This window comes from Cavia porcellus, unplaced genomic scaffold, assembly GCF_034190915.1.
Source record: "Cavia porcellus strain 051 isolate PalLab524CR breed Dunkin Hartley unplaced genomic scaffold, mCavPor4.1 scaffold_15, whole genome shotgun sequence".
NCBI classification, from domain to species: domain Eukaryota; kingdom Metazoa; phylum Chordata; class Mammalia; order Rodentia; family Caviidae; genus Cavia; species Cavia porcellus.
The window spans coordinates 36,817,204-36,831,249 of record NW_026947498.1 but is presented as its reverse complement, the minus strand read 5'-3'; the positions used below and the strand labels follow the sequence as shown (position 1 = coordinate 36,831,249).

At 39.7% G+C, this 14,046-nt stretch overlaps 1 long non-coding RNA gene across 1 annotated transcript in view; it reads right to left on the bottom strand.

The window, feature by feature from the left end:
- The window catches only part of LOC134470469 (uncharacterized), a 183,385-nt gene extending 172,109 nt beyond the window's left edge, over positions 1 to 11,276 (bottom strand). The window contains exon 1 of the long non-coding RNA XR_010039385.1: positions 11,128 to 11,276. This is a non-coding gene — a long non-coding RNA (uncharacterized LOC134470469). The remainder of the gene's footprint in view (positions 1 to 11,127) is intronic.
- Between the last annotated feature and the right edge of the window lie 2,770 nt (positions 11,277 to 14,046).

Sequence of the window (14,046 nt, the reverse complement as noted above, 5' to 3'; positions counted from 1 at the left end):
ACTTAAAAGTTGTATCTAGCTGTAGGAATACAGAGATCCATCCACACCATCTCTTCCTGAACATGATGTCTATGGTTTTATTCTTAACTTTCATTGTTGAAATTATTTGTTTCATTGTTGTAATTATTTTAAGACATCTTAGTTTGCATATAGCTCACCTACATGCCACATGCAACTTGGTGGCTTTGGTGAAGAGGTATCTCCACTGTGCTGATGCCTATGGTCACCTGAAGAATAATGTGCATGCCCTCAACCCTCATCTGCACTACAGCCTTGCCTGCTCAGTATCTACAGATTTGCCTCCAAGACTCTCCCTGCTGATTTTGTGTCTGGTTCCTCTCACTGGGCACAAGGTCTTCAAGGTACTTCCTGGTTTGACATATGTCTTGGCTTTGTTCATCTGTGTTGTCACTTTATACTCCATTTATGGACACACTATGCTTGATGTCCTCATGGTTTAGCATTTGTGTATACCACATCTACATATGTTCCCATAATGATTTCACATAAGACTTATCTTTCCATTTTTTTTAGGCACTGACTGCACTCATTTTTTTTTTGAAAATTTTTTGTTTATAATTTTACTTTGAAGAAAATAAAACCAAATGTGACAAAACAAAGTAGAGTCAGTCAAAACAAAAGTATGGACATGGTACATGACATAAAACAAAATATAAAGTGATAAATAGTGGTTACCATAATGCCTCTTGCTATCTTCAAAAGAATTGCTCATATCGTCAGGTATAATAAAATTGAACAAAACTGTACAGAGCAAAACCAATAAAAACAAAACATTGGAGACATTACAGGAGTTCAAAAAAAAGATAATAGTCAAACCAGAATGGCTATCATAATGAATCTTATTGTCTTCAAACTAGATGCCTATACTCTCAAACTTAATACTATCAAACAAAACAGAATAGAATAAAATCAGTTTTGTCCAACTTTATAATATCTAATGAGATAGACAATTCCTTTTAAGGAAACAAGAGACAATGTTGATAACCATTGTTAATAACCTTGTACTCTGTTCTACATCATGTGCTATGTCTATCCTTGGTTTTGACTTACAGCTTTGTTTTGCCATATTTGACTTTATTCTCTCCCCCCCCAAAAAAAGTAATAAGAACTAAGGAGTAATAAAATCCAAAATGTGTAAATTTTGTTGTAAAAAAGAGAGGGAGGGAAAAAAAAAGAGCTCTAACGGATATAACGGCAAGTGTGTTTAGGGATGTTAAATAGCTGACCATATTAATGTTTTTGGATCATTGAACACAGCTGTTTGCAGTCTCTCTGTTTGAATGTCTACTTTGTATTCTTTGATACTGTGATTTGAGCAACTATTTCCAAGATGATAATATATAATCTATTAACAGGTGATTTCTTACTGTTATGTTTTTTTTTGTAGTTCTGTATTATGTGTAACCTTACACTGCTTTGTTTTGTTTTGTGTTTTTCTCTTTTTCCTCTTAAATAAAAAAAAATTTCTTGCAAAAAAAAAAAAAAAAAAAAAAAAAAACAAGACAGTGAAAGCAATACAGGGCTTCAAGGCAACAGGAAATCAAAAATGGTTACCATAATATATTCTGCTATCTTTGGAATATCTGTCCATGCCATCAAATCTAATACAGGTAGACAAACTGGAACAGAATAAAACCAAAACTAAATGGAATGATGGAAACAATATAGGTTTTAAATCATGATAAAAGATTAACAATGGCCACTGCCTTCCCTTTTTAGACAATTCCTCCCTTTTCACTTTCCCAATGTATTTTCACAAGTACTTTCACAATTGTATTGTACATTGTACATTTTGCATTGTACATTTTGCATCCCACTAACTCCTTTAGTCTTTAGATTAGGGAGGGAGCCCACTATTCACCTAAGTGATTCTGAAACGTTTTATCCCTGAGCATAATCTCATGTTGTATCCATTTACCTACAAGAGCCTCAGGGTTTTCTTTCTTTATAGCTGAGTAGTTTTCCATTGTATCAAAGTGTTATGGCTTTCTAGCAAATCTGCAGCTGATGGGCAAACTACTCCCACTTTTATCTGGTTCCCTGTCAAACAGAGAATGATTTTCTTGTCTTTGACGTTCAGTCTATAAACCATCTTTCAGGTTAATTGTATTTCTTATATAGCACATATTGATAGACCCTATCTCCTATTCCACTCTGCCTGTGTTTCTTTTTATTGATGAATAGAGGCAATCGATATTAGGGATTATAGCCAACCTTCTCTGCCTCATCTCTGCCATGTTATTTTTCTGCCATTCATTGTCTATTTTCCTCCTTCATTTCACTGTCTACCCTGTTCAGTGAGACCTCTCTGTCACTATTTCTGAAACTGTGGTATTTTTTTCTCTCTCTAGAATGTCCTTCAGTATTTTTTGTAGGGTTGGTTTGGTGTTCACCAACTCCTCCTCCAATTTCTCTTTGTCATAGAAGTATCTTGTTTCTCCATTAATTTTGAGAGATAGTTATTCGGGATACATCAATCTGGGTTGGAGGTTACTTTCTTTCAGGACTTGGAATACTTCACTCCAAGCTCTTCTTGATTTGATGGTTTGTGTCGAGAAGTCTCCCATGATTCTGATAGTTCTCCTTTATAGGTGATCTGTTTCTTTTCTCTGACAGCTTTTAGTATTCTGTTCTTGTGGTGAATTTCTGGGATTTTGGTTATTGTATGTCTGGATGTAGATCTATTTTGGTTATAGCTGGCTGGAGTTCAGTATGCCTCATATATCTGAATATCATTTCATTTTCCTTTGCTTGGAAAGTTCTCTTTAATTATTTCTATAAATAGCCTTTGCATTTCATTTGTGTTTACTCTGGCTTCTTCACTCACATTTTTTATTCTTAAGTTATAGATCCTTTTGTCATCTTCTAGCCTTTGAATTGTTAGTTCCTGGTTCCTTGTTATTTTTAAGAGATCTTTCCTTTCACATCACAAGCTGCAAATCTATCTTCAAGGCTTGATAGTCTATCTTTAGGTTCTTTCAAGCAGTTTTGCCAGCTTTCACTGGAGTTTTTAATTTCCTAGTAATCTCTTTGGATCTGTTTCATGTGTTCTAAATTTTTTTAATATTCTTCATTGAAGATTTCTTGCCTTTTTCTATGCTCCTCTATTTTTTCATCTATGTCTTCTTTAGAGGTGCTTAGAAATTCTTTTATTATGTTTCTCATATCTTCTTTTACCTGTAATAGTATTTCTGTTCTAAGTTCTTTTATAGCTTCATGGAGTTGTTTCTTTATTTCAGTTGCTATTGCTTCAAAAACTGCAGGTGTGCAACTCCTGACCTCTTCTGTGTTTACCTCTCCTGGACCAATACTGCTTGGGTTGCAGACCAGAGACTGCCTTTTGCTTCTTCCTCTTGTCACATTCCTGGTTTCTTCTGGACAAGTGAGTAGCAAGGTCTCCGGCACTTTCTGTATCGGTTGTAACTACTCTGAAGTGTGTTGGCTAAGTATTTATGCTGTTTGTTGCTTTCCCCAGTTTGCTGGTGGCTACAGGAATGTAAACAGGGGTGGAGCAGGCTGGCCTTGCCCTTCTGAGCTGCTTAACCACAGGGAGTCTTCACCACATTAATGTGTGTGGGACAGGTGTGGTTGGCTAGGGATAGCTTTAAGGAAACCTTGGCAGTGGCTATTGGATCACACAGAAGGGCGGAACTCAGTTCAAGTAACTTCTACCAGTCTGCTCTGAGCTAGGAATGGCTGAATGAAACCATCTACAGTGCTGTCTGTAGACTTAGCCTCCCCAACTCCAAAATGGCATCCAGCCAATCTCCCACTCCCACAGGAGAACTGAGTCTCACACACTCACCACCAGTCAGTGCAGTTCTCTGGTCCACTGCTCCTCTCTGCCACAACATCTCCCTACCAAGGTTTTGGGCTTGCTAGCCACCAGCTTCACTGTGCCCATGCCTCTCCAGGTTCCAGCAGCACTTCTGGCAAGGTAGTTCCAGCTCTGGTGAAAGTGCCACCAATTACCACCAGCTTCTGTTTAAATTCTTCTTCTTCTTCTTCTTCTTCTTCTTCTTCTTCTTCTTCTTCTTCTTCTTCTTCTTCTTCTTCTTCTTCTTCTTCTTCTTCTTCCTCCTCAGTGGGCTTCAATTCTCACTTTTAATTTCTTCCTGGGTTGAAGGGACCCACTTTTTTCCTTCTTGTCTTCTCCAGGATGCTATATTCCAGCATCTGGACTGTTTCTCTCAGAGAGGCTATTTACTCTACTGCTTACTATTCTGCCATCTTCCCAGTGAAATGTTCTTGCCTTAGTAGAAATTATGGCAGTGTTCTAACAAGACCAAAGGCCAAAACAGGACTCCCTACCACTTCCTGTTTCTTGCTCAGCCTTAATTGCACCTCCCTTTCCTGTTTGCACACAAAGAAAACTCCAATCAGTTCCTCGAGCCTCATAAATGTCCACCCTAAGTGCCACCTCTGGTCAGAGGTTATGTATAATCCCATACTCCATGTTCCAGCAGAGAAAGCCAGGCCATTGGTGGTCATGTGGTTCTCTCCACATCCTTGGAGTAAAGGCTATTTTTAATTTATATTCTCTCTTTTATTGTGCTGAAAACTCTTTCACCCAGACTTCCCAGGCTTCGAAATTTTGGTTTCTGTCTTTTCTCCCATTCTCTTTCTTTCCATTGACTGCATTCTATGAAAAGTCCATGTTTAATGTTTTAAAAGGTACTTAGCATTTTCCAGAATAGCTGTGGATGTGGGTTTCTGGGTTTCCATGATCACATCTTGGTGGGTATGCACTGGTATCTTGCTTTGGGTTTCATTTGTGGTTCCCTGGTGGCTGATGATACTTCATTTCCTTTTCATACCTTACAGGTCATTGCTACATCTTTGGGAAGCAGTCTAGTAAGTTTCTTATTCATTTTCAATTGTACATGTGCATGTGTGCATGCATATGTGGGGGGGGGGTTGTTGTTATTGAGCTGAGACTTTGGCTTTTGTTTGGACGAAGATGGGATGTCAAGGAGGTGCTCATCACAGGCATTCTAGAGTCATGATGCTGCTACTTAGAGAAACAGATAGGTGCAGAGTGAGAAGCAGCAATGCTCAGGGTACTGGCTGCACCAGATGAGAGGAACTGGTGATGGGTGCACTGTGAAGGGTGGGTTCATGGCATTTGCTGATGTGTCTCTGAGGGTCATAATGGCTGCCCAGCAGGAAGGTGCTGATAGTTGACAGAGTGCATTTGTGTCCCATGATGTTGTGACATGGGACCACAGATTGGGTACCTTAAACAATGTAAATTTCTTTTCTCCTTGTTCTGGAGACCAGAAGTCTGAAATCCAGATGTGGGCAGGGTTTGCTTCCTCTACTCCTAGAGAGGGCCCTTCTTGCCTCCTCCCACCACTAGAGGCAGCCACCATCCCTTCCTTGGCTCATGGCTGTGTCACCCCAGGCTCTGGTTCTACCATTTCAAGGTTGTTTTCCCACTGTGTGTTTATGTCTAAATTTCCTCTTTTCATAACATTGTGAGTCACTGGATTAGGACCCAACCTTAGGATCTGATCTTGATTTTGTTTGCAAAAACTATTTTCAAACAAGGGCATGTCACAGGCAGTGTGTCTGAAAGTTCAAGTCCTTCCAAGAGACATATTCTTCTCATGACAGATGGAGGAAAACAGAGAAGATTTGGAAGGAAGGCAAGAGCTGAACCTTAGGCAGGATAAGGTCTAGAGGCCCACTGGATATCTTGAAGATCATGTTATGGAGGAGGCTATAGGAGACAATTCCTAGCTGTCTCTGTTGAGTATAAGCAGAATCACATCTTATAGTCTTCTGTGACTTGCTTCTTCTATTCATCCTGCTAGGTCTGAAGTGGCCATATAGCTCCACAGTGCAATCCATGTATTTTGGGTCCTGCATAGTATTCCATTATATGAGATATCTCACTTCATTTATCCATGTGGCTGTGGACATTTGGGGACTTTCCTCCATATTTTTGCTGCTAAAAATACTTTGTGAGGTAGGTACACTGGCATATGCCTATAATCCAAGCTATTTAGAAGGCTAAGGCAGGAGGATCATAAGTTTGAGGTCAGTTTGGGCAATTTATCAAGCCCTGCATTTCAAAAAGGGAAGGGTGGCTAAGAGGTAGGGAAAATAACTTACAGTAGTAAAGCAACCCTGGGCACAATTCCCACAAAAAACAAACAACTGTTGCTCTGAACACTTATGCACATGTCTCCTGAAGAATAAGGACAAGTTTCTCAGGTACATGCCCAAGCAGTGAAGGCACTTAACCCCACATCTCAGAGTGGGGACACATACTGTGGCCACTTGCATTTTTCCAAAGAAGATGCAACTTCTCTCCTATGATAGGCTCCTCTTAAACTCTACCTCTGACACTCCCCATCAGTAGTGGCATCTACACCCCCTTCCAGCTCTTGAAACTGGACAAGGTTGTCACTGAAGAAGTGATGTTATGGGACTTCTGAGGCTAAGCCATGACAAAGATGCAGATCTCACCTGGTTCTTTTGGGGAGATTGCTTTTGGAAACTCACCACCATTCCAAAGGAAGCCTCATGTCCTAAGATGCAAAGCAAACTCTTAGCTAAAAGCATGAATGAATTTTGGGGTTTGTCAAATTTTTTTATGCATGTATTGAGATAATTATATGATTTTTGTCCTTGCTTTTGTTTATACAATACTTTATGTTGTTTGAGTTTGCATGTGTTGAGTCTCCTTGCATCCCTGGGAGGAAGCCTCCTTCACATGATGAGCAGTCTCTTTAATGTTTTGTTGCATTCTGCTTGCCAGTATGTTACTGGGATCTTTGCATCTATTTTATTTATAGAAATTAATTAGCAATTTTCTTCTTTAGTTGAGTCTTTATCTGCTTTTGAATTGAGGAAATGCTAACTTCCAGCAATTGCTTCTTAGTTTTCAAGTTCATTAAAGAGTTTGAGGAGTATTCATGCTAGGTGTTTCCTGAAGTTCTTATGAATTCACTTGTGAAGCAATAAGGTCCTAGGCTTTTCTTAGTTGGTACATTTTTGTTACTGCCTTAATTTTAATGCCAGTTGTTATACTCTTCAGCTTTCTTATCTTCTTGGTTCAGTTTTAGTAATTAATAAGTATCTACAAATGTATCTATTCCTTCTAGATCCAAATTTTTTGAGTACAGATTTTTGAAGTAGTTACTAATAATCTTCTAGAGTTCCATGATGTCACATTTTTCATGCTTTAAAGAGAATAAAACTAAGCACAATAAAACAGAATAAAGTGAATCAAAGCAAACCAGTGTAAGTGACATAGGCTTCAAAAGAATACAAAATCAACAATGGTTACCATAATGCCTCTTGTGTCTTAAATACTGCCCATAACTTCAGACACAGTAAAAATCAAACAGAACAGAACCAATAAAAACAAAACAATGAAATCAATAAAGGACTTCTAAACAAGACAAGAGTAAATCCAAAATGGCTACCATAATATAGTGTGCTATCTTTGGAATAGCTGTCTGTGCCATCAGATATAACAAAATCAAACAAAATAAAATAAAACCCAATGCAACAAAACAATGAAAATGATACAGAACTTCAAAGCAAGATAATAGGGAATTAACAACAGCTACCACCCTCAGAAGGACAGACCCTATAGCTGCCACACTGTGTACTGTTATCCTCTAAAGAGATGATCAGACCACCAGTCCTAGACCTGCAAAGTCAGTGAAACACCAAATACTACCAGCATCCAATTGCATTTCATCTCAATAGCTATCAATCACAGCCTGTGTTTCCCTGGATTAGCCGGTAATTTGCAGGGGTGGGGGTTGGTGGGGAGGTTGGTTGTTATTGTTTCCCAACTCTACTGGAAGGGACTAGGGTCTGGCTGTCCCCCCAGTGGGAGTGGCCCGTGCATGGCACTGATTTGCAAGGAGCACTTGCTTCCTGGTGACTTCTTGTTCTCTTCCCCTACAGTCCAAGAATGGCACTGATTCACAGGAAAAGGCTGGGGTCTGACTGTCAGCCCAGAAGCCACTACCCATGCATGGCATTGGTTCACACTGAGGGTTTGCTTCTTGGTGACTTCTTGTTCTCTTCCCTGACAGTCTGTGAAAGGTCACCTTTTTCATTTCTAATTACACTGATTTGGGGTGTTTCTTTCCTTCTTTTGAATCAATTAGGCTAACAACTTGTCTCCCAACTCTTCAAATCATTGTTCCTTTGTAATTTTTTAGTTTCTATTTCTTTTATTTCTTCCCTGAGCTTCATAATTTCCTTCTATATGCTAGGTTTGCCTAGATTGTTCTTGTTTTTACTTGGGTCTTATGAATCACTAGGAGGTTTTTTGTGGGGTTTTTTGTTGTTGTTGTTGTTGTTGTTGTTGTTTGTTTTGTTTTGTTTTATTTTGTTTTACTTAGACCAGCTCTGTTTTTCTGATATGAGCAGCCACAGCTACAAATTTCCCTGTTGGTTCTGCTTTTCTTGTGTCCTATGGATTCTGGTACATTCTGCTGGCATTATTTTTTGATTCTAGGAGCTGCTTAATTTCTTCCTTGAGTGTTTCTGTGACTCACTGTTATTTAAATCTCCACATGTTTGCATAATTTCTGAGGTTCCTTTGCCACTGATATCTAATTTCATTGCATTATGATCTGATGATATGCATAGGGTATTTTCAATTCTTTTGTATATACCTTTAAGTCTCCTTTATAGGTTAGTATGTAGTCTATTTTGGAGAAAGCTATGTATTTTCTGAGAATAAGATGCATTATGCTGTTGTCATTGGGTGGAACCTACTGTAGACACTACTAAGTCCATTGTTGGGAGATAAGTTTCAACTCTGATATTTTTATGTGATCTTTTTGTCTAATTGATGTGTCTATTTGTCACAATAAGGTATTTCATGGTTTTGATGTTTATCTTATCTTCTATATCCAACAATGATGGTCTTATAGTTTTCATACCAATATTTGGTGTATACATATTTATAATTGCTATTACTTCATGTTGAATTGTTTCTTTAACCAACATATAGTGACATTCTTCACCTCTTCTAATCAGTTTGGTTTCAAGTTCAGGTGCTCATTGTGTTTAACAGCCCCCAGCAGGGGATGCCGAGGGCTCCCATGTGGGTGTCTGCTGATGGGTTATGAGCAGCACACAGGCTGTGCCATAGGGACATCATGCAAGTGTTGGGAGCAGGAATGGACACGTACTGATTTCTGGATCAACATGGTCTCTTCTCTACCAACAGTCTCACTTCTCACAAATGTTGATTGCATGCACAGGTCCCAAACCACTTTTCTTTATTTGTGTCTATATTCAGAATTGCACACTTGTTTTCAAATTCACCAATGGCCTGTCTTTAACTTCTTAAACAACACTGGTCAGTTTCAGTTTCTCTGGTGTCCTAGTTTGTGATTAACACACCGACATTGTTCCTCTTCCCATGGGGGAAGCGAGAAGAATTGGGAACCTAGTCCACTGCCCTGGCCACCACTGAAGTACCACCTGCCCCTAAAGGTACTGGATCCTCTCCCAAGATGGCTGATAGAGTAGACTCAGGGTTAAAGTGGTGCTGCTATCCTGGGGCAGTCCAGCTTCCCTTCCTAAATTCCCTGTATAATGGACTTTCACCCAGTGAGTTTCTCTTTCCTTCATCCTTCCTGTCTCTGGTTTTCTCTACCTGCTCTGCCTTAGTATATCTACTTTATTCTGGTGCATACATTAGAAGGGAGGCTTTCACCCTAGCTGTAGCCACCTACTCAGCCATGACAGATCTCCACTCATAAGTAAAATTTTTATGTTCCCAAATTCTTAAGAAGCATTTTAATTCCTCATTGCATTCTTTAATGTATAGTAGGTAACATTTTATTCCTATAAAGACAACTGTACATTCATGAGTAGTTCATACACAGAATAAAAATGAATCATACAGAGGAAGAAAAATACTAAACATTGATCATAACTGAAATCCATTCCCAATACCCAGTGATTACACTGAACTGCCATCATGATTCACTGACAATCATCTTGCTAAAACTTCTAAGTCAAGTCCTTCTGGATAGCAATGCCAGAGAATTTATCCTTTGCAACAGACTATATTAACATGAGTTTGTTTAAACACTTACAAATCCAACAAATGCTACCATTTAGTTGTGTGTGGTTGATGTTGCTTTTCTAAGAGCTATATTTTAAATGTTTACTACCTGTATTAAGTATGGTTTTATATGATGATGGTTTGATAGGGGCTTAAACCCTGAGTCTACTCTATCAGCCATCTTGGGAGAGGATCCACTACCTTGAGGGGCAAGTGTTATTTCAGTGTTGGCCAGGTCAGTGGACTAGGCTCTCAATTCTTATGCTTTCCCCCATGGGAAGAGGAATAGGTGCCTTGCTGGATCTGAAGAGACTTCGCATCCTAGGGTTAGCCAATTCCTAGAGACAAGTATCTTGTGTACAAACCAGCCAAGCCAAAGAACATATCCCAAAACCACATCTTTTACAGGTCTTATACTCTAAACCATTATTTACCTACTGCAGAGCCAGATAAGGAAGGCCCTGATTTTCCTATCAAAATTATTCAAACTAGCCTGTTCTAAACTTATTAACCTTACTTTCCCCATTCATTGCCAGAGAGGTCAAATAAAACTTATTCCACATCTCCTCATCCTCCTTTTTACCTCCTTGAGGACTGTGCTGTTTTTCCATATGACTCAATGACAAGATGCTCCTCTTGTTTTTAGAAAACTATTGATTTGAAACAACTTTTTGTGATAGCCATTTCTCACTATACCTGATAGAAATAAATTCCATGTTCATAGTAAAATAATGACTCAACTATGACCATCACCTTTTACTACACATTAACTATATAAACATATTTTTATCAGTATCAGTAGGCCTCTCTATTCCTGCTGTTTTTCATGTTGCTTTAAAGTAGTAAGAACAAAAGCAGCACACATTTTTTTACTAAACTTTAAATACAAGAAAGAAGGCAATAGAGAACATAGCTCAGTATAAACTTTGAATAAAAAAACTTGCTCTTTGACTATAGTTCAAGGAAGAACACTTTTGAATACAATTTCTCAGAATGGTCTTCAAATAGTCTAATAAGGATATTTTTAAAAGAAAAGTCTTTGATACACATACCTTGCATATTCCAATGTATTTATGTTTGGGATATATAGAACATTTCCAATATTAATTTCTTAGTATCTCCAAAATGATCTTCTATGCAGGAGTTCTTGACAGGTAGCAATTCTTAACTTGATACTGGTTTCATACACAAGAAACTTCATTCCAACTTGTATCTATTATGAACAAGAATCAGAGAAGCCACTTCAAGTGAAAGAAACTGATATACAACAGAAGACAAGGATGGAGGAGAAAAAAATGGCAGCTTGCTAGGGTGCTGGGTGCAGAGTTTCTGCAGAGATATCAGGTCAGATGCTAGAATATGACAACATGGAGAGGGCCAGATGAATGGATAATGATTCTTATTAACCAAGGCAGTAACCAAAAGGAAAAATAAAACTAGGAAGAGGAAGGAAAAGGGTGGGGGGGAAAGCTTGACCGGCGCAGCTCCAATGAAACAGGAGACAGGAGACGCTTTTGTGGATGACAGTTAACTGCTGGTTTATTTACGCGGGCTCTGGTTTATATATTTGGCCGTGACCAATCACAGGCTGCCACGAGGAAGCAGGGCGGGAATGGGACGCAGGCTCTGGTTACTATATCCAGCTGTGGCCAATCAGGAGTTGCCACAGAGTACGGAGTGAGCACGAAGTGCGCACGGGTTGGCTAATTTAAAGAGGGACGTAGCGCATTGCGGAAGCTGGCGTGGTCCTTAGTCCCGGGTGGGGTATGGTATGTTGAGCGCCTGCGCCCAACAAAGCTGAAGCCCAATGTGCTCACTGAGCTCCTTTCTATGCTGCACTAGGCATGCCCAGACATCCAAGTGAGCAGTAAGCAGTGGATCCAAGGGGAAAAGCTATATTGGCTCTCAGTGACTGCTGGAAATTGAGACCTGGGGCCTTGTAAAGCAGCCAAACCACCTGGCCACCCTGTAGGAGACTTCAAGAAGCTCCTGGTCTCTGAAGAGAGACACTGTGCAGTTTTGAGACCCATCTGTGCTGTGCTGGGAATGCAGTGAAGACACACAGTGCAGTGTGCAGTGGACCCAAGAAGATCTGCATTGATTCCCAGTGAGTACTAGGGCCTGGGTCCTGCAGCTGCTGTTGCTGGCTGGAGGACATTTTGGAATTGGGCAGAGCCCAATGTCATGGCAGCATCAGTGACAGAGAGAACTGGTGGAGGACATCTTGGAATTGGGCAGAGCCTGGTGCCACAGTGACATCAGATAGTCACCCCTGGAGCGGAGAGGTCTGGTGAAGGACAGCTTGGATTTGGACAGAGCCTTGTGCCACGGTGACATCAGTCAGCTGCCCCTGGTGCAGAGAGAACTGGTAGGGTTTGCTAGGGCTGAATTACGCCTCTGGTTGGGATCGCATAAGCAGATACAAAATTGTCATGACTCTGTGACATCCACAAGGTACAGCCTAACTTGCAGATTGACTGGCACAGAGGCTGGAGACTAGCCTGCACCATACCTGCATCCTTGCCTCTACCTCAGATAACAGCAAATTGGGGAAGACAGCAAAAACTCCAGTCAGCACACTTCAGAAAGACCCTAAGCAATATGGAGAGGGCCAGAGACCCACAGGACACACCATCTGAAAGAAACCAGAAACATGACAAGAGATAGAAATAAAAAAAAAAAAAAATCTCCGGCTGCTGAACCTGGGAAAATAAGCCCAGGAGAAGTAAATACAGAAGAGAACCAGCACAGTAACCATCCAATACTAGACACAGCATCAGCCAAAATAAATACCTTCATGACCTCATAGACGAATTTAAAACTGTACTTCTGATCCAAGTGAGGCAAGATATAAAGAGAAACTAAAAACTCCATTGAAAACTGGCAAAATGCCTTGACAGAAACTAAAGTTAGCCTTTAAGAACTTGAAGAGAGATTTATGATATATGATTGTGAAAGAAAAGACCTCTTAAAAATAATGAGGAACCAGAAAGAAACAATTCAAAGGCTAGAAGATGACAAAAAGGATACATAACTTAAGAATAAAGCACATGAGTGGGGAAGCAGGAGTAACCAAAAATGAACTACAAAGAATATTCACAGATATATTAAAGAAAAACTTCCCAAGCATAGGTAAAAGAAATGATATCCAGATAAATGAGGCATACAAAACTCCAGCCACCTACAACCAAAACAGATCTACACCCAGACATATAATAATCAAGATTCCAGAAATCCACCAAAAGAACAGAATACTAAAAGCAGCCAGGGAAAAGAAGCAGATTACCTACAATGGGAAAATTATCAAAATAACAACAGACTTATCAACACAAACTCTCAAAATTGAGAAGAGCCTGGGGAGAAATTATCCAAGCCCTCAAAGAAAATAATTTGCAACCAAGACTGATGTACCCAGAAAACTGTCTCTCAAAATTAATGGAGAAATAAGATGTTTCCAAGACAAGGAGGAGCTGTGGGAGTTCATGGCCACCAACCCAACCCTACAGAGAGTGCTGAAGGATATTCCAGAGAGAGAAAGAGAGAGAGAAGAGAGAGAGAGAGAGAGAGAGAGAGAGAGAGAGAGAAAGAGAAAGAGAGAGAGAGAGAGGATACTAGTATTCCAGCAACAGTGGCAGAGAGGCCTCAGTGAACAGGGCAGACAGTGGAATGAGGGGGTAAGGTGGACAAATTATAGCAGTAAAGTGGAGTAGCAGACATGAGGCAGAGACAGTAAGCTACAATCTTTAATATAGATAGCCTTGATACACTAAAATTAAAAAAAAAACAGATAGAGTAGATTAGGAGACAGGCTCCATTGAGATGCTCTGAATGGAAAATACACTCAACCCAAAGGAGGGTTAATAAACTGAAAGTCAAAGATGAGAAAGCAAAGCTATATGCAACAGGAAACCAGAGAGAAATAGGGACAACTCATCCAGCAGTTGCAAATAGATTGGAAAGCTATGACACTT